Source organism: Oncorhynchus kisutch, linkage group LG19 (assembly GCF_002021735.2).
Source record: "Oncorhynchus kisutch isolate 150728-3 linkage group LG19, Okis_V2, whole genome shotgun sequence".
NCBI classification, from domain to species: domain Eukaryota; kingdom Metazoa; phylum Chordata; class Actinopteri; order Salmoniformes; family Salmonidae; genus Oncorhynchus; species Oncorhynchus kisutch.
In genome coordinates this window covers 34059393-34078692 of record NC_034192.2, presented here as the reverse complement: position 1 = coordinate 34078692, position 19300 = coordinate 34059393, and the positions used below count along the sequence as shown (strand labels likewise).

Below are 19300 nucleotides of genomic sequence, written 5' to 3'. Positions count from 1 at the left end.
TCGGCATACTACTTAGGACAAGAGAAACAAGGCTTGAGTATAAAGCTACTTCCTTGACTACCCCCAACTGGAGATCTGGAAAGGTCAAAACTTTAACTTCAGAGTTTAAACCCAAGATTAGCTAAAAACTCGATGTTTTATCAGAGGTTTAGTTTCTCCACACAACCTACCAGGACTCAGGAGGGAGATGGGACTTGCTATGCAAAAAAAACATGACAACTTAGACAAACTAGACAGGAGTTTTTACAAAATAAAGCGCTGCTATCAGAGAAAAGTCTTGTCGTTGGCTTGGGAATTGATCCGTTTCAAGCTCAAGCTGTGTCCTTGTCAGTTGACGGGTCTGTAGAAGATGTTACACTTTCAGACTATGCCTATGCCTTGTCAATGTGGACGCTTGAGGAGTAGAAACAAACTCTAAACACTGTTTTGCGCGACACTAGCCACTCTCATCAACACGATTTTCGACAAAATGTGTCAGTCACCCATCTCCCCTAGCAACCTAATCAATCTCTGAGGTCCCGACAGGAAGTAGGACTGTGAGTACAGCTCTCTGTGTTTCTGTTCCTCAACCTTCTGCCATAAAATGGTTCTATAGTCTTTCTGTCAGTGTTCGGTTAGGTTTGACAAAAGTGACATTCACATATTGGGTTGTTCTGTTGTCACAGTCGTGCCTAGCTTAAAGTGCTCTCAATGTGAGGTTTGGTCCGCTTTGATGTCAGGGTCTCCAGAGACCTGGTTTGAGCATGCTATCTGCGTCAACTGTTCTCTCCCAGCCTATCCTGAAAAGAATGACACAAGAACTGCCAGAGCAGAGATTGACTCTTTCATTTCCTACTGACTACAAATGAAGGATGCTCAGAAAGTAAATTCAGGGGGTGCCAAGCATACACTCACACACAAACACACAGAAGTCACTAACTTTTGTTAATATTTTCTGCAACTAAGAAAAACTGCTGTATTTAACATTAGACTATTATCTCACCGTAACATTCTGTTTACAATGCTATGTGGCACACAGGAGGATGCTGAGGGGAGGACGGCTCATAATAATGGAAACCATGTGTTCGATACCATTCCACCTACTCCGCTCCAGCCATTACCACAAGCCCGTCCTCCCCATTGAAGGTGCCACCAACTTCTTGTGATGTGGCAACATCCACCACTTCCAAAATCAGACAGCAAATTATGTTGGGAGACAGATTCTACAGTTACATTATTATTTTTCCAAGCATATCTAAAATCTATGTCATACAGTTACAGATCTAATGCAGCCATTTTTATATCAATGTCAAATCATTTCTGGGCAGGGGCGCAACTTTGGTTTTAGAAGTGGGGGGGACGTAATGTATTTTTTATTTTAAAAATGTATCCGGTTGGATAAACACTCTAAACAGCCTACCCGACCGCTCATGGGCGTCCGCCTGGTCCAAAAGAAAACTGTTGCCTCATTTTGTATCACATTCCAATTATAAAACTGGAGGGACAAAAATGCAATTTCCTATCCCTTGTCCCCTGTGAAAGTTGCGCCCTTGTTTCTGGGTAACAATTAAGTACCTTACTGTGATAGAGTTACATTAAAATGGGCAAAATGTATTTTTAGCAAAAAACTTTTTCTCAAGCAATAATTTTGCGAGGATTGTCTGGGAGTGGTCTGAGTGGGGAGGGAAAAACTGCAAATGAGCTGTTAGAGGTTTGGAACTATTTGTTATTGGTATATTAACCAATTTACCACATGGTGTATTTGACCAATAACATTTTGATTTGATTTGACTTGATTTGGTGATGTCACCATGGAAAGCTGAAACTCCCATGCAAACCTGCTGATCAGGAAATAACACTGACTATAATGTTTCACACTTTTAGAGTGTTAGTTTCATCAGCTGTTGTACAATATGATACAAATCACAGAAAACACGTCATTTTCACTGGACTGGACCTTAAATGTTGTAATCACTAATCAGGTATGAATTCACTCTTATGCCCCAAAAGTGTCACATTCTGATAAAACATAAAATATCAAGCTCTAAATAACAAAGATGCCATGGTATTCCCAATGCTAGTCATGTAAGCTTATCCGTTCCCCTGTCACAAGGACGAAATTAGAGCATCCTTGTAAAGAAAACCTAATTCCATAATACTGATTATTTATTCATTAATTGAAATGGTAGGAATATGGGCTAGTTGGCCTATTTGATACACCGTCACAAGTTGCTATTCACTCATCACTCATTAGATAACGTGCATCTTAACTGGATTTACAATTTTAGGAAGAAAAGGCTTGATTAATAAATATCTGGTAATCATGTTATATGCCTGTAAAGTCACGAACAAATCCCTCGCGCCCCCCTGTAACGCAAGGCTCACCTGAGATGCAACCTGAGCACCACGTGACGTCTGCCCTTCATACCTTCGCACAATGAGAATTGGCATTAGCGGGGATTAAATAAGAATATTTCAATTTACCGCAGGAATTTACCTGACAGTGCCAAAATAATTATCCGCCCTTCATGAAAAAACGAATTATGGGAACCCCAAAGACAGACATCTGAAATTGGGGTGAAGAGTATTTAAAAATGGCTGTCAGTCAAATAACTAGGGAATTTATCTTATTCATGTAAATAATTAAACGAATTATTATTGGCTAAATAAGGGCTTGGGACCACTTTTTGTCCATATGTGATTGAGGGTAAAACAAAACAAAATATTCGGCTATGCTTTCAAATTTAAAAGGGACGGGTTTTTGCCTTGGTCATGTGTGTTACATCGTTATATATTTCATATTCCGTACAATGTCAGTCCTCCACCATTTCATACCATATTTCTTGCAACTTCGGTTAAAAAATTTGCCTATTTGTGCTGGTATAACACAATATCACGTTTTAACTTAGGCTAAATTACAATTATGTTGTTGCTTTTTAGAGGGGGTGAGATAGATGTAGTTATGTTATATGAATTTAGCAATTAATCTATTTGAAGAATGCTTTAATATTTTGCGACAGGAAGACGGTTTACTTTTGTAACCCAAATTGGGGATTATACAACAATTGACTGATATAATAGTACGTGTGTAGCCTATGTAGGTTATAGGCTAAACTTAGATATGCCGATAGACAGAGCCATGCACCAGGCCATCAGCATTGCTTCAATTACCTCACATGGCGGTTATATGCAGCTATATTTACACTGGTCAAGGAACAGAGAAGTTAAAGGTCCACTGTTTCGTTACTTTGTAGGCTATGTTATAATACAGCCTATAATGTCTGTCATTATTGGCCTATGTAAAAAAATATATATATACATTTGAGGTGAATAAAGTACATGCATTAGTTTAGAGACTATGACAATACGCCAAACGTAAAACAACAATGTCTTCAAATTGTGTTTACATTTAGATGATCAATCTTATCATACATTGATGTGTGGCAGGTGTCATAAAAGTTATGCATTTGGAGCGGATATTGTGCCTTTTACACCTGTTGAACACAGATTGTAGGCCTAATAAAATAATGCCACATTTAGAGATATCTGTCCTGTTAGATAATGTAGACAATTTCCCTCGTATGACAGATAGTTTTCCATGCAATTGAACATGTATTATACTTGCCTATTTAGGACTAACTTTGATTATTTATTTGTCTTTCTTATTTTATTTCTTAGATTGGCAATAATATAGCCGACCCATAACAAAAAAATCGGAAGCCTAATTTCATATAGCCTAACGATTTCTAAAACGGATATCTCTATTCAAGAGAAGTAAACACTGAATTAAGAAAACATTGTGAGAGTGCGCATTCAGGTTATGGTTTGACGTACCAAACTCCAGATCGAAGTAATAATTATAACCTTCCACTAATGCATGGTCCGGACTGAGAAAATAATGTAGGCCTATAAGCTAAACCCCTACTGAAAGTAACTTGTCAACAAAACCTGTAATACTTCAGATCGTTGAGTTTGTGTGATTTAAATTGTTTTGACGGCCTATGACAATTTATCCAACTAACGTTTTCAGTGACAAATTGGGATATGCTGCTAATTCACAGTAGCCAAATGTTTTCACACACTACGGAAATCATAGAGACTGATATAAAATGGTATTTGTCACATGCTTCATAAACAACAGGTGTAGACTAACAGTGAAATGCTTACCTATTGGCCCTTCCCAACAATGCAGAGAGAAAAATAGAGAAATAATCAAATAAAATACTAGGAATAAATACACAATGAGTAATGATAACGTGGCTATATTATATACATAGGGTAAGTCCCGAGTCGATGTGCAGGGGTACGAGGTAATTTAGTTAGATACATACATAGAGGTAGGAATAAAGTGACTAAGCAACAGGATAGATAATAAACAGTAGCAGCAGCGTATGTGCTGGGCTGGGCTGGTATGTGATGAGTCAAAATAGTTAGCGCACACCACACGATTAAAATATCCAAAACATGTCTTCTCCATAACTCGTTGTGTCGCAAAAAGTAACATTAGGCTATATTTACATATCTTACGAAATATTGTGTCTATTAATCTCGAAATTGCAGAACTGTGTGGTTCTCTGATTGTGAAATGATTAATAGACACCATTGAATAGGCGATAGCCTAGCCTTGCCTAACCTGCTGACTACATTCGCAGGTGTATTTGGCGGACATGGCTCGTCCCTCGGGGGTGAAGCTCTCTTTAGGACACTTTAGCCAAACCAAAAGAAAGTTACAATGGGATTTATTCAAGGCTCCTGAAGTGTTCTCCACATATCGCCCCGAGAAGGCCCCTTTTCACTAGAAGGCGATGCACCACTTCAGCATTTATGTCCGGCAGAAAAAGATGAGGCCCTCCTCTATCCCATGTAAACACGGCGCTATGCATTGTGTAAATTACGTGGATTAGCCCCCTTTTGTTGCAAGAACACTGGACCTCAATGTACACACAGGGACTGATTCAAACCTCCCCCAAAGCCATTTGGCCTTAACTGACAAAGTTAAGGAAGCGTTACATCCATATCACTGCACGAATATTTTTTTTTACCGGAAATAGGTCGTCAAAAGGTACCTGATATTGTTGAATATGAGTTGTTTTCGGTGTCTGGAAAAGGCTGGATTGTGATGTGAAGGATAAAAATGTGACTTCTGACTTCACCTTTGAAGCATCGGTGAGAGTAGGATACATTTAGGATACATACATTTTGGTTGCCACCCCGAAATTGAAATGACTTTATATTAAGGTAATTTCCGGGTTTGTGCCCTGAAATGGCCTTACTTTATTTTCTATCATTTCAATTACAAAGCAATTATTTAATTGTTCACACGAATACTATTTAGGCTAGAGTAAGCCATAGAAGCAATGTGTATAATTATATTGATCAATGCAACAACTGCTTAACAATTGTTATAAGTCTACAATGCGATAACAAAGTCTATATTAAATAGAAGGGGGATCGAATAATAAATAGTACTAGGACCTCATGCATTCCAAAGATGAGTACGGCAAATTGTTCCGAAATTAGTTCAATATTCGTTCATCAAGAAGAGGGTTATGAGAATAAATGTTTCCGTGGTGACCCTGATTTTGCGTGCGTTTTCCTATTTCTCCTATTTCAGTTGGACTAACTTTTATTGAAAATTAACCTATAGTCAACGTTTTTAACTATGTTCACTTTATAGGCATAAAGCCTAATGACTTCTTAGACTTCTTAGAGTTTTGTTGATGCCTTAGCCTAAAGCTAATACTCGACAAACATGTATTTGTTTGATCGATGGCTCACTAAATGTGAATGGTACCCATTTCAGAGGCCGAGAAGTTATTCGATTTTGTTACAGAACATTTCTCAAATATGCGTGCCTTAATTACCTTTAAAGAGTATCATTTTTTGTTGTTGCTGAAAAGACACAACACGAAAATAAGTCTCAGGGCATCACTGTATATAAATAAAATAATTGATATATCAAGCTATAGGGACTGGCTAAATGATGTGTGTGTTAGAAATGTGTTCTCAAATTGTGCAAAAGGTCAAGTTAGCTTTTTAGTTGTAAAGTTGCTTGCATCTGACCTAGACCCTGAACATACCTTATCATATGTGTTTGCCTATACATGTACACATACAATGTACACATACATACAATGTACACATTGTACATGCCTTTTTATAAATGTTTTTTTTTTTAAGGAAAATAATTATTGATTCATTGTGTGTCTCACGTGTTGGACTGTTTAATATCCTGAAATGTCTCTAATTTACAATACCCTGCATGTTGTGTTTTTTTTTACAATGGGTTATATAATAAATGTAGCTTCACAACTGAGTTTCAGTCCCCACTTACTTCTATGATTGAGGTCTGAAAGAGTGTGGCAGAAAATGATTGAAAGCCAGCAAGGCACTGAGAAATTAATTTGAGATAAGACATCACAATTAGTGGAAGTATGCCTAATAAATGACATTACTTCATTTCTAATCATTTTACATGGAGGATTTGAAGCCAGCTAAAAAAAAAACGTATATAAGATGATATAATGACAACAAAATAACCACTTGATAACATTAATCTAACATGTTTATTTGAATGCTTAATTTTTTTTTAAATGTGTTGAATGTTGTATTGTAATTATAGGGCGTTCGGCATTGTATAAGTTATTAGTGATTTTGAGTGATTTAAACAGTGATTAACTGAACAGCTCCTTTTGTTTACCTCTCGATTGATGTAAAAAATAAAATATGTAAAATGGAAACGTTTCTTTCTCATTCACTCCTTTTCAAAATACTATGTCAAATTTTGTCATGTCAAAGTAAAAACGACCAGTTAGAAATTTAAGTTTTATAAAAATATGATTTTTTTATAAGTCAAAGGGCACGGAAATCGTCTGGATTTGGATAGTGGTTCGAAATTGTCCTCGAAGCGTAAACACGGTCCACAGTAGCAAGGTACGAAATTAAAAAGATATAAAACAATAAGATAATGGAATCGTTTTAGAGCAGAACGTCTTGCCTTGACGAAATGTGACAAACGTTTCACTGGTTGTTTGTTTTGCGTCAGACGTACGGGAGTCAATCACATTTCACAGCAGTTATTGCCTCTTCTACGCACCTGTGACCTATGAAAACTTGACTTCAGGTGTGCAAAAGTTCATATATGTAGAGAAGATAGTCCATGCTTTTTTTTACTGAACGAATTAGTAATGTTTTTCAAAAAAAAAATCATTTATATGGACGTAATTGACCTCATTATCTAAGTAATGTATCAGCATGCGGGTTAACGTAGGAATGAAATGCAAATTAATTCGAAAAATGAATCAGATCTTGACCTCATAATGTGTAGGCTGTATAATGTTAACACGTAGGCCTATTACTAGAAAACGTGCTTCTTTGTGAACCTGTCTCTTACCTGTCAATCCAACTTGGTAGACTGAAATGTGTTACCCCTCCTTATTGACTGAATTTGTGCTTTCTTATAGTCTAAATTGTAAAGACATATTGATCTATGGTGTAATCCTAAACCAGAATGCATTGATAAAAGTGACCACCAGAACCTAGTGTTAATATTCATAAAACATTTTCAATGATTTTATTCAATTATGTTGATGCATATTTTACAAAGTCTTTTGAGTATTTCATTCATTTTGTCTCGTGCCTGTCGGGCATTTAACTAAGGAATGCAGGCCTAACTTTCACTAAGGAATGCAGGCCTAACTTTCACTAAGGAATGCAGGCCTAACTTTCACTAAGGAATGCAGGCCTAACTTTCACTAAGGAATGCAGGCCTAACTTTCACTAAGGAATGCAGGCCTAACTTTCACTAAGGAATGCAGGCCTAACTTTAACTAAGGAATGCAGGCCTAACTTTCACTAAGGAATGCAGGCCTAACTTTAACTAAAGAATGCAGGCCTAACTTTCAATAAGGAATGCAGGCCTAACTTTCACTAAGGAATGCAGGCCTAACTTTCAATAAGGAATGCAGGCCTAACTTTCACTAAGGAATGCAGGCCTAACTTTCACTAAGGAATGCAGGCCTAACTTTCACTAAGGAATGCAGGCCTAACTTTCACTAAGGAATGCAGGACTAACTTTCACTAAGGAATGCAGGCCTAACTTTCACTAAGGAATGCAGGCCTAACTTTCACTAAGGAATGCAAGCCTAACTTTCACTAAGGAATGCAGGCCTAACTTTCACTAAGGAATGCAGGCCTAACTTTCACTAAGGAATGCAGGCCTAACTTTCACTAAGGAATGCAGGCCTAACTTTCACTAAGGAATGCAGGCCTAACTTTCACTAAGGAATGCAGGCCTAACTTTCACTAAGGAATGCAGGCCTAACTTTAACTAAGGAATGCAGGCATAACTTGAACATCTATACACTTGAAAACAATCTCTTCAAATCAGCTGCAATGATGAAACCATTCATAAAGGACCATGTCAGATTTGAGTTGCTGTATGATTCACAAGACACATGCTTCCTGCTGCTGTGATGCAGTGAGCAGTGAATATGTATTAATCAAGAATGTATCCTGGATGGATACATGATCATGATATACGGTTCATTCAATAAAACTCACTGCCAATGTTAATTTACCATATTTTACTTCTTTTTTTTTGCCAAACAGGTAAATAGCCTACACCACAAAACCCAGAAAACATGCACCACATAAACCATACGAATCCAGTTTTAGGAATAAGCCTCAATATTATTTCCATCTGAAAGCATGACCTGACGTTCGTGTATGATTCTAAACCAAAGCTGTCATTGTTGTGTCTTTTCCAGGCTGCCGACTGATTTAATTGGGCTGTATTTTACTTTGTGTGTAGGACGAGCCAACAGAACATCTGACCATGGAGCTTGCCAGGCTGTGGATCCTACAGGTCTGCAATCACCAAGAAATCATATCATTCTCCATCCATATTAAGGTAGAGAGATTGCCAAAATGTCATCATACGCGTGGCGGTACTAGGCAAAATAATTAGAATGGAATTTCAATCAATACATATCCTTCTCAGGTCAACAAATGGGCTAGAGAGATTGTTACAGAGCAGATGGTGTAAAATGGAGAGAGACAACTAAGAGGACACTCGTCTAAAGGTAAGCCATCCTTCTACTTTTAGACGAGTGTCCTCTTAGTTGCCTCTCTCCATCCCCTCTGTAACAGTCTCTCTAGCCCAAGGCTGGACAATGACCAGGGGGGAGAGAGAGTACAGGCTGTACAATTACGATTGAGATCAGAGTAGAGACTCATCTTAGAATAGGACATCTGGTCGAGAAGGATCTGTGTGACATCAGAAAGATACGGTGGCAGCGATAGCAACACGTTACAATGGCATCATTTCGACTAACTACAGGGGAGGAACTACGGTAAATTACATTGCACCAGACAGGTGATTGTAGGCTTCGGCATAGTACTTAACATTACAAAATCGGTACAAGCAGAAACTTCACATTTAAAGTGACAAGTGGTGCATAACTGCATGTACTTACTAACTTTTTACATGGTAATTACATACATATTTAGTTACATTAATATAGGGCCAATTAAATGTCAAAGGTGCCTGCAGGGATGAAGTCATTAGGGTGGAGGGGACTATAATATCATATTATATATATTATAGATAGTGCAGTAGAGAAGGGGAATATTCCTACCCTGTTAGAAAGAGCTACCACTGAATAGGTCAAATGAAAAAAAGCTGCTGAAGATGATGAGGGTGAGAAGAGAGGGTAAGCCTTCGGCCGTGTGAGGTAATGTCGTCCTAATGTAAGTGAAGCCAAGGTGAGGAAGCAGGTAGGATGGAGAGGAACGATTGGCCTGGCACAGACCAGGTGGATTGATATGCCCTCTTACACAGAATAAAATAGGAAGATTATTTAATTGTCCGTTGTCACGTTGTGTAGTTCATATGCCAAATCACTGTTAATCATTTATATGCATTTGTACCCAAGTGTGTATGACCATGTGTGTGTCTGTGCTTGTGTATGAATGTCCATGTGTGTGCCAGTGTATGTGTTACTGTGCATGTGTGTATGCCTATGTGTTGTCTGTCTATTAGTAAAGTTAAAAACCGTGTTGGAGGAGCCATGTCCCCTGAACACACCAGGCTCCATTCTAGCAGGAGCACGTTCAAATGTTGAAATTTTACTCTACACCCCCCCCCCCCCCCCTCACTTTTGTCCTAAGAGGGCAATTAAGGAAACAAACGTTTTCCCCCAGATTAGCTGACTGCCAGCTTTGCATACTAATGTAATGCCAAGTGGTTACAAATAGTGAGTGCTCTAATTACCGGCACTGTTTTCAATCAGAAATTGCTCAATTTCCCAGGATGAGGTCTCCATGGCTGGAGGGAAAAAAACACAACCTGACAGAAGCAAGAGACAATCATCATCTGTGTGTGTGGAGTGTGTATATCTCTGTGTGTGTGGAGTGTGTACATCTGTGTGTGTGTATGTGTGTGTGTGTGTGGAGTGTGTATATCAGTGTGTGTGTGGAGTGTGTACATCTGTGTGTGTGTGTATATCTGTGTGTGGAGTGTGTATATCAATGTGTGTGTGGAGTGTGTACATCTGTGTGTGTGTGTGTATATCTGTGTGTGGAGTGTGTATATATATATGTGTGTGTGTGTGTGTGTGGAGTGTGTATATCTGTGTGTGTGTGTGTTTGTGTGAGCGTGTTTGTGTCCTTGTGTGACTGTGAGTGTGTGTATGCAAATAAGTTCATCTGCCTTTCTGTGTGTGCAACAGACGCAGGCAGGCACAGCCCTCTCCATCACTGGTGCCCCTGACAACACAGGAAATGGATCCCACCCGGTGGCAGCCTCAGCCCTCACACTATTTAGCACCACAATTATCCCCCATTCATTCACAGGCTGGATGAACCATATAAGGCCAACTGTGATTCAGCGATGATCAGCGCAATGTGAAACCACGGGTCTGGCCTGGCAATTTGATGTAATTGTGCTGCTGTGATCTTCTGTAGTAGGTGAGGGACCTCCTTTATTGTGCCATTCTACTGGAGGGAGAGAATTGGAATGAAGGAGTCTTTGATTTTAGGTGGACACAGTCATAATATCTGGAAGAGGTACAATGGTGTAGCATATTGTGGGTGATCAAACAGAGTAGGGGAAAATTAACAGTGATGTAAAAAATACTTTAAAGTACTACTTGCGTCTTTTTTGGGGGTATCTGTACTTTACTATTTACCCTACCTTTCAAAATGTTTGGGGTCACTTAGAAATGTTCTTGTTTTTGAAAGAAAAGCACCTTTTTTGTCCAGTAAAATAACATCAAATTGATCAGAAATACAGTGTAGACATTGTTAATATTGTAAATGACTATTGTAGCTGGAAACAGCAGATTGTTAATGGAACGTCTACATAGGTGTACAGAGGCCCATTATCAGCAACCATCTCTCCTGTGTTCCAATGGCACATTGTGTTAGATAATCCAAGTTTATCATTTTAAAAGGATAATTGATCATTAGAAAACCCTTTTGCAATTATGATAGCACAGCTGAAAACTGCTGTTCTGATTAAAGAAGCAATAAAACGGGCCTTCTTTAGACTAATTGAGTATCTGGACCATCAGTATTTGTGGGTTCGATTACAGGCTAAAAATGGCCAGAAACCAAGTACTTTCTTCCGAAACTTGTCAGTCTATTCTTGTTCTGAGAAATGAAGGTTTTCCATGCGAGAAATTGCCAAGAAACTGAAGATCTCATACAACGCTGTGTACTACTCCCTTCACAGAACAGTGCAAACGGTCTCTAACCAGAATGGAAAGAGGAGTGGGAGGCCCAGGTGCACAACTGAGCAAGAGGACAAGTACATTAGAGCGTCTAGTTTGAGAAACAGACGCCTCACAAGTCCTCAACTGGCAGGTTCATTAAATAGTACCCGCAAAACACCAGTCTCAATGTCAACAGTGAAGAGGCGACTCCGGGATGCTGGCCTTCTAGGGAGTGACGGTTGCTGATAATTGGCCTCTGTATGTCTATGTAGATATTACATTTTTTTTAAACTGCAGTTTCCAAGCTACTATAGTCATTCACAACATTTCCTGACACCCAAAAGTACTCGTTACATTTCGAATGCTTAGCAGGACAGGAAAATGGTCCAATTCACACACTTCTCAAGAGAACATCCCTGGTCATCCCTACTGCCTCTGATCTGGCAGACTCACTAAACACAAATATTGCATTTGTCTGAGTGTTGGAGTGTTGGACTGTGCCCCTGGCTATCGGTAAATATAAAAAACAAGAAAATGGTGCCATCTGGTTTGCTTAATATAAGGAATGTGAAATTATGATACTTAAGTGTATTTTAGTAATTACATTTACTTTTGATACTTGATGGGATACTTCAGAATTTTGGCAATGAGGCCCTTAATCTACTTCCCCAGAGTCAGATAAACTTATGGATACCATTTTTATGTCCAGTATGAAGGAAGTTAGAGGTAGTTTGACGAGCCAATGCTAACTAGCGTTAGCACTATGACTGGAAGTCTATGGGTATCTGCTAGCATGCTAGTCTCGGAATGGAGGTAGGGCAAGGAACGAACATCCTCCCACCACCATGGTCATGGGGAGCTGTAGGGACGGCACAGAGCACAGTGAACCCGGTGACCTTTAGCTAATGGAGGTCTGGCCTCTGATCAATGCACTGAGAGACTGACGGAGGCCATCTTGCCCTTTCACTGAGAGATGGGATGGAGGGGACAGAGGGGGACGGAGGGCGGCAGCCAACAGGCGCGCCATGCGGCCATCGACCCTGCCAGTCTCCCATCCTGTGGGTGACAGCTGTGCCAGCGGGCCTGGGGATGGTAATGTCAAGATGCCACTCTGCCCTGCCACCAAGGAAGGACAGCCAACCTCTCAGTCTCTGTGCTGTAGGGAGGGAGGGAAAGTCACTGCAGATTTATGTATTATGGCTTTGTGGTCAAATGGAATCAGCTTAACAGGTGTAGGATCTTAATTTAAACACCCTGTTGCAGGAGAAAGTTCCTGAAATGCAATGCATTTTCATTTTGAGGTTTAAAAAGGCTTCTGAAGGTTATAATTTTCACTTTTAAATTTCAGACTTGATTTTCCTTTATGAAAAATGGATTCTAATTCACATAATAATTCACATTTCCTCTTGCTGCAGGATTATTTTCCTGCTGTAGCAAACTGGCTCAAATTATGATCTTACATCTGTATCAGTATAGTGTAATTAAGAATCCGACGAAAGACTGAGAGAGCAAGTGTTTACAACAAGTTTATGGACAGTTTTGCATTTAAATGTAGTGTAAGTACAGTTTCAGTGAAGACATGAGCCAAGTTTAGGGCAGTGTAATAATATTAGCATTTTCTGTGGTTGTAACTTGAAATGCAGTGTTGGGGATGTAAATGTTTGTGTAAAGCTTTGGGGTTGAGATGTTGAGATGTCATTTTGTCGTGTGATGCTCGGTACAACCCAGATGGCTCACTATTGTGTCTTTCATCATAGTAGAGCCTCGGAGACACACATGAATGACATACAGCTCCATACACATTAGCATAGAACAACAAATGAACAACAGTTTGTGCACTGTAATGAATTACACATCTCCTTACAATCATGCAAAGCAATTCATAAGACCAAGTGCACATAAATCACATTCCATACGGAGGGGGAAAAAAAGCTCAGAGATAAGATTTGGAGCAGATTTCTCTTTTTATTATCGTTATCATTAACAGTAATTTGATACTCAAACCTCCTGTGACCTTTTCACAGCATCCTCCTTTCCCAGAAGAGCCACTCAATAGCATGAGCAGAAGGCAAAGTGCCGAGAGAGAGAGAGGAGAGAGATAGTGAGATAAAGATTGATAGTGTACACTGCACAGTACATTATACACAATATATACATGCAGAGAGAGAGAGAAAAGTGTGTTAGAGATTGATAGTGTGCACTATACAGTCAATTATACACAGAGACAGAGAGACGAAAGAGAGAGAGAGAATAAAGAGAGAGAGAGAGAGAATAAAGAGAGAGAGGAGATAGTGAGATAAAGATTGATAGTGTACACTGCACAGTACATTATACACAATATATACATGCAGAGAGAGAGAGAGAAAAGTGTGTTAGAGATTGATAGTGTGCACTATACAGTCAATTATACACAGAGAGACAGACAGAGAAACACAAGAGAGAGAGAGAGAGAGAGAGACGAAAGAGAGAGAGAGAGAGAATAAAGAGAGAGGGAATAACGAGAGAGAGAGAATAGTGAGAGAGAGAATAAAGAGAGAGAGAATATTGAGAGAGATAGTCCGTAATATACATTATAAACATGATTATCATATCGCTGATGTACTTTTATATGGTGCTCCTCAATGCACATTCCTAAAATTCAAATGCAATCCAAAACAATTTAGAAGTGGAAACACATGAAGACGTCATGCGGTCACCGCGGGCCAGTGGTGGGGCATACTGTCTGTGTGTGATTACCATGCAGTTACACTTACTGTACATTTGGCCATAAGCCCCACCGACGGACCGACTGAGGAGAATATGGGGCAATCTGAGCAGGGCATGTCTGGCCTGTGACAGGCTCAACTTGCCAGCGTTTCCTCCTTATCAGGAGCTGGGGGTGGCGAAACTAATTGAAAAGCTACTTAGGTTTTCTTCCTCTCATATAAATGGATTACAGTCTTTGCCTCCATGCTTGGGTCCTATGTTTACTCAATGAGATTTGACACTAGAGTGGAGGGATAGGTCCACTCCCAATTTGATCCCACACGCCCAATTCCATACTAACAATCAGCGCCTGTCTCCGTCTCACACCCTCCTGTGTTTATTATCTTAGCAGGCCAATAAACTGGCCCATCATACTATATATACTGTACAAACATGTTAATATATGTATACATGTGGGGATATGGTATGGGGGAGGCTGACACCCTTGGCCAGGGACTTACGGGGGTGCAGGGGAGTGAGGAAAGGGGTGCAAGAGAGAACCCCGTGGATCCACTGAGTGGTGTGGCAGACTCCCCAACCTCCTGCTAGGATTTGTTGGAATGTGAGAGAGGAGGATTTTAGCACCAGGCGAGCCACGCCAGAGCCACGCAGACTTCATGCCATCTGTCTCCCCCCTCCGTCCTCCTTTTGCCAAACTCATTAGACCTTTTTTTCTCTCCTTTTCATCCCTTGTCACAAGACTAGGGGACATACTGGGATCTGCTAACGCATTGGAGGAAAGAATGGAGGGAGGAAATGGAAGAAGAAGCTCAATAAACAGATTTAGAAATCTGGGTTCATTAATATGTATTCATGATGTACTGACAGCCTGAACAACATACAGGCTCTGTATCACAGAGGAACTGAGTCTTCATATTGGGTATGTTGTATCAAAGTTGAATGACCATAACACACTTCCACGAGTCAGTAAAGTCAGTCAGTGAAGTCTGGATAGAAGGCATCAATGTCAAAAAGGTATTATTTTTAACAACATATTCTCATATATTTAACTTCTATTGTCCTTCAAGAGTGGCAGAATTTTTTTTATACTGCATGTACAGTTTTTCATTGGTAGGAATCTGTGAGGTAGTGACACATCATACATTATTATGTATGAGTTAGTGAAATTGAAGCCTGTTGTGATTAGTCAGAAACATGTCAGATTAATTATCATAACTGTCAATATGGTGTCATACATGCCCCAATTACTTAATGACCTAATAAACAGTATCATAAATAACAGTATGTTGTTGATATGTTCATTTGAACCAGTAATTAAGTCAAGTGAGTATTGTTGTATATGTACTGTATGTTGAAATCAGGAAAACAGTCATCTACAAACCTTAATTGACCAGGTCAACTTCACATCCATAAATCCCTGAAAACAAATGTTTTTACAACATGAAGCTTTTGACAAACAGATTACACATTTAACCAAGTTGAGTAGGGCTCAGGATCATGATTCAGAGGGCATTATGAAATCCAAAACAGATCCCCTCATCAAATGGCTCTGTGAGCCGTGTGGTGGTCTGATGGGGTTGACCCCTGGCCCTCTCCCTGTGGGGGGCGGCTGGGGAGGGGGCGCGGGAGATCACACGAAGACCCTGTTCTGGCTCCATGTCCAAACAGCCTGGTCTGTTCAGGAGGAGGGTGGAGGGGTGGAAGTGTACCCTCTCGTCCTAAAGAGAGCACCAGGTGGCAAGGATGTGGGCAGGGGGCTTTTGATGCTGACCCCTGGTCCCTGGGATGGGATGGCTCTAGTCATTGATCCAGTCAGAGGAGGGAGGGGAGCCAGGTGCCCCTGGTGGCGATAGGGATCAGCTGCTACAGTCTGGGTATGGAGGAGAGGAGTCTGGGCCACACTGGTCCCAGTCATGCCAGTAGTCACAGCCCCAGTGTAGACTGGCTGTGATGTTGTAGACAGGGTGCTGGTCTAACACTGAAAGCAAAAGGGAACAGATTAATGAGTTGCTGTCTCCAAACTTTTGACTGGTACATTCAAGGGTTTTTCTTTATTTTTACAATTTTCTACATTGTATGCTGCCATATTTGGTAAAAGACCAAGTCCATATTATGACAAGAACACCTCAGATAAACAAAGAGAAACGACAGTCCATCATTACTTTAAGACATGAAGGTCAGTCAATACAGAAAATGTCAAGAAGTTTGAAAGTTTCTTCAAGTGCAGTTGAAGAAACCATGAAGCCCGGTCAACAGCACTGCACCCCCCACAGCAACTCACCCAAGCCTTCCCCATTTCTCCTTCTCCCAAATCCGTTCAGCTGATGTTCTGAAAGAGCTGCAAAATCTGGACCCCTACAAATCAGCTAGACAATCTGGACCCTTTCTTTCAAAAATGATCTGCCGAAATTGTTGCCACCCCTATTACTACCCTGTTCAACCTCTCTTTCGTGTCGTCTGAGATTCCCAAAGATTGGAAAGCAGCTGCGGTCATCCCCCTCTTCAAAGGGGGTGGACACTCTTGACCCAAACTGCTACAGACCTATATCTATCCTACCATGCCTTTCTAAGGTCTTCGAAAGCCAAGTCAACAAACAGATTACCGACCATTTCGAATCTCACCATACCTTCTCTGCTATGCAATCTGGTTTCAGAGCTGGTCATGGGTGCACTTCAGCCACGCGCAAGGTCCTAAACGATATCTTAACCGCCATCGATAAGAAACATTACTGTGCAGCCGTATTCATTGATCTGGCCAAGGCTTTTGACTCTGTCAATCACCACATCCTCATCGGCAGACTCGACAGCCTTGGTTTCTCAAATGATTGCCTCGCCTGGTTCACCAACTACTTCTCTGATAGAGTTCAGTGTGTCAAATCGGAGGGTCTGCTGTCCGGACCTCTGGCAGTCTCTATGGGGGTGCCACAGGGTTCAATTCTTGGACCGACTCTCTTCTCTGTATACATCAATGAGGTCGCTCTTGCTGCTGGTGAGTCTCTGATCCACCTCTACGCAGACGACACCATTCTGTATACTTCTGGCCCTTCTTTGGACACTGTGTTAACAACCCTCCAGGCAAGCTTCAATGCCATACAACTCTCCTTCCGTGGCCTCCAATTGCTCTTAAATACAAGTAAAACTAAATGCATGCTCTTCAACCGATCGCTACCTGCACCTACCCACCTGTCCAACATCACTACTCTGGACGGCTCTGACTTAGAATACGTGGACAACTACAAATACTTAGCTGTCTGGTTAGACTGTAAACTCTCCTTCCAGACCCATATCAAACATCTCCACTCCAAAGTTAAATCTAGAATTGGCTTCCTATTTCGCAACAAAGCATCCTTCACTCATGCTGCCAAACATACCCTTGTAAAACTGACCATCCTACCAATCCTCGACTTTGGCGATGTCATTTACAAAATAGCCTCCAATACCCTACTCAACAAATTGGATGCAGTCTATCACAGTGCAATCCGTTTTGTCACCAAAGCCCCATATACTACCCACCATTGCGACCTGTACGCTCTCGTTGGCTGGCCCTCGCTTCATACTCATCGCCAAACCCACTGGCTCCATGTCATCTACAAGACCCTGCTAGGTAAAGTCCCCCCTTATCTCAGCTCGCTGGTCACCATTGCATCTCCCACCTGTAGCACACGCTCCAGCAGGTATATCTCTCTAGTCACCCCCAAAACCAATTCTTTCTTTGGCCGCCTCTCCTTCCAGTTCTCTGCTGCCAATGACTGGAACGAACTACAAAAATCTCTGAAACTGGAAACACTTATCTCCCTCACTAGCTTTAAGCACCAACTGTCAGAGCAGCTCACAGATTACTGCACCTGTACATAGCCCACCTATAATTTAGCCCAAACAACTACCTCGTTCCCTACTGTATTTAATTTATTTATTTATTTTGCTCCTTTGCACCCCATTATTTTTATTTCTACTTTGCACATTCTTCCATTGCAAATCTACCATTCCAGTGTTTTACTTGCTATATTGTATTTACTTTGCCACCATGGCCATTTTTTGCCTTTACCTCCCTTATCTCACCTCATTTGCTCACATCGTATATATACTTGTTTATACTGTATTATTGACTGTATGTTTGTTTTACTCCATGTGTAACTCTGTGTCGTTGTATGTGTCGAACTGCTTTGCTTTATCTTGGCCAGGTCGCAATTGTAAATGAGAACTTGTTCTCAACTAGCCTACCTGGTTAAATAAAGGTAAAATAAAAAATAAAATAAAAAAGCGCTATGATGAAACTGGCTCTCATGAGGACCACCACAGGAAAGGAAGACCCAGAGTTACCCCTACTGCAGAGGATAAGTTCATTAGAGTTACCCCTACTGCAGAGGATAAGTTCATTAGAGTTACCCCTACTGCAGAGGATAAGTTCATTAGAGTTACCCCTACTGCAGAGGATAAGTTCATTAGAGTTACCCCTACTGCAGAGGATAAGTTCATTAGAGTTACCCCTACTGCAGAGGATAAGTTCATTAGAGTTACCCCTACTGCAGAGGACAAGTTCATTAGAGTTACCCCTACTGCAGAGGATAAGTTCATTAGAGTTACCCCTACTGCAGAGGATAAGTTCATTAGAGTTACCCCTACTGCAGAGGATAAGTTCATTAGAGTTACCCCTACTGCAGAGGATAAGTTCATTAGAGTTACCCCTACTGCAGAGGATAAGTTCATTAGAGTTACCCCTACTGCAGAGGATAAGTTCATTAGAGTTACCCCTACTGCAGAGGATAAGTTCATTAGAGTTACCCCTACTGCAGAGGATAAGTTCATTAGAGTTACCCCTACTGCAGAGGATAAGTTCATTAGAGTTACCCCTACTGCAGAGGATAAGTTCATTAGAGTTACCCCTACTGCAGAGGATAAGT

The 19300-nt window shown here is 40.6% G+C and overlaps 2 long non-coding RNA genes across 2 annotated transcripts in view; one reads left to right on the top strand and one right to left on the bottom strand.

The window, feature by feature from the left end:
* The window catches only part of LOC109910225 (uncharacterized), a 30187-nt gene extending 19011 nt beyond the window's left edge, over positions 1-11176 (top strand). Inside the window, exons 3-4 of the long non-coding RNA XR_002257844.2 lie at positions 8792-8890; positions 10710-11176. This is a non-coding gene — a long non-coding RNA (uncharacterized LOC109910225). The remainder of the gene's footprint in view (positions 1-8791; positions 8891-10709) is intronic.
* Positions 11177-11793: 617 nt separating this feature from the next.
* LOC116355019 (uncharacterized) overlaps positions 11794-19300 on the bottom strand; it is a 140725-nt gene continuing 133218 nt past the window's right edge. Inside the window, exon 3 of the long non-coding RNA XR_004204242.1 lies at positions 11794-16377. This is a non-coding gene — a long non-coding RNA (uncharacterized LOC116355019). The remainder of the gene's footprint in view (positions 16378-19300) is intronic.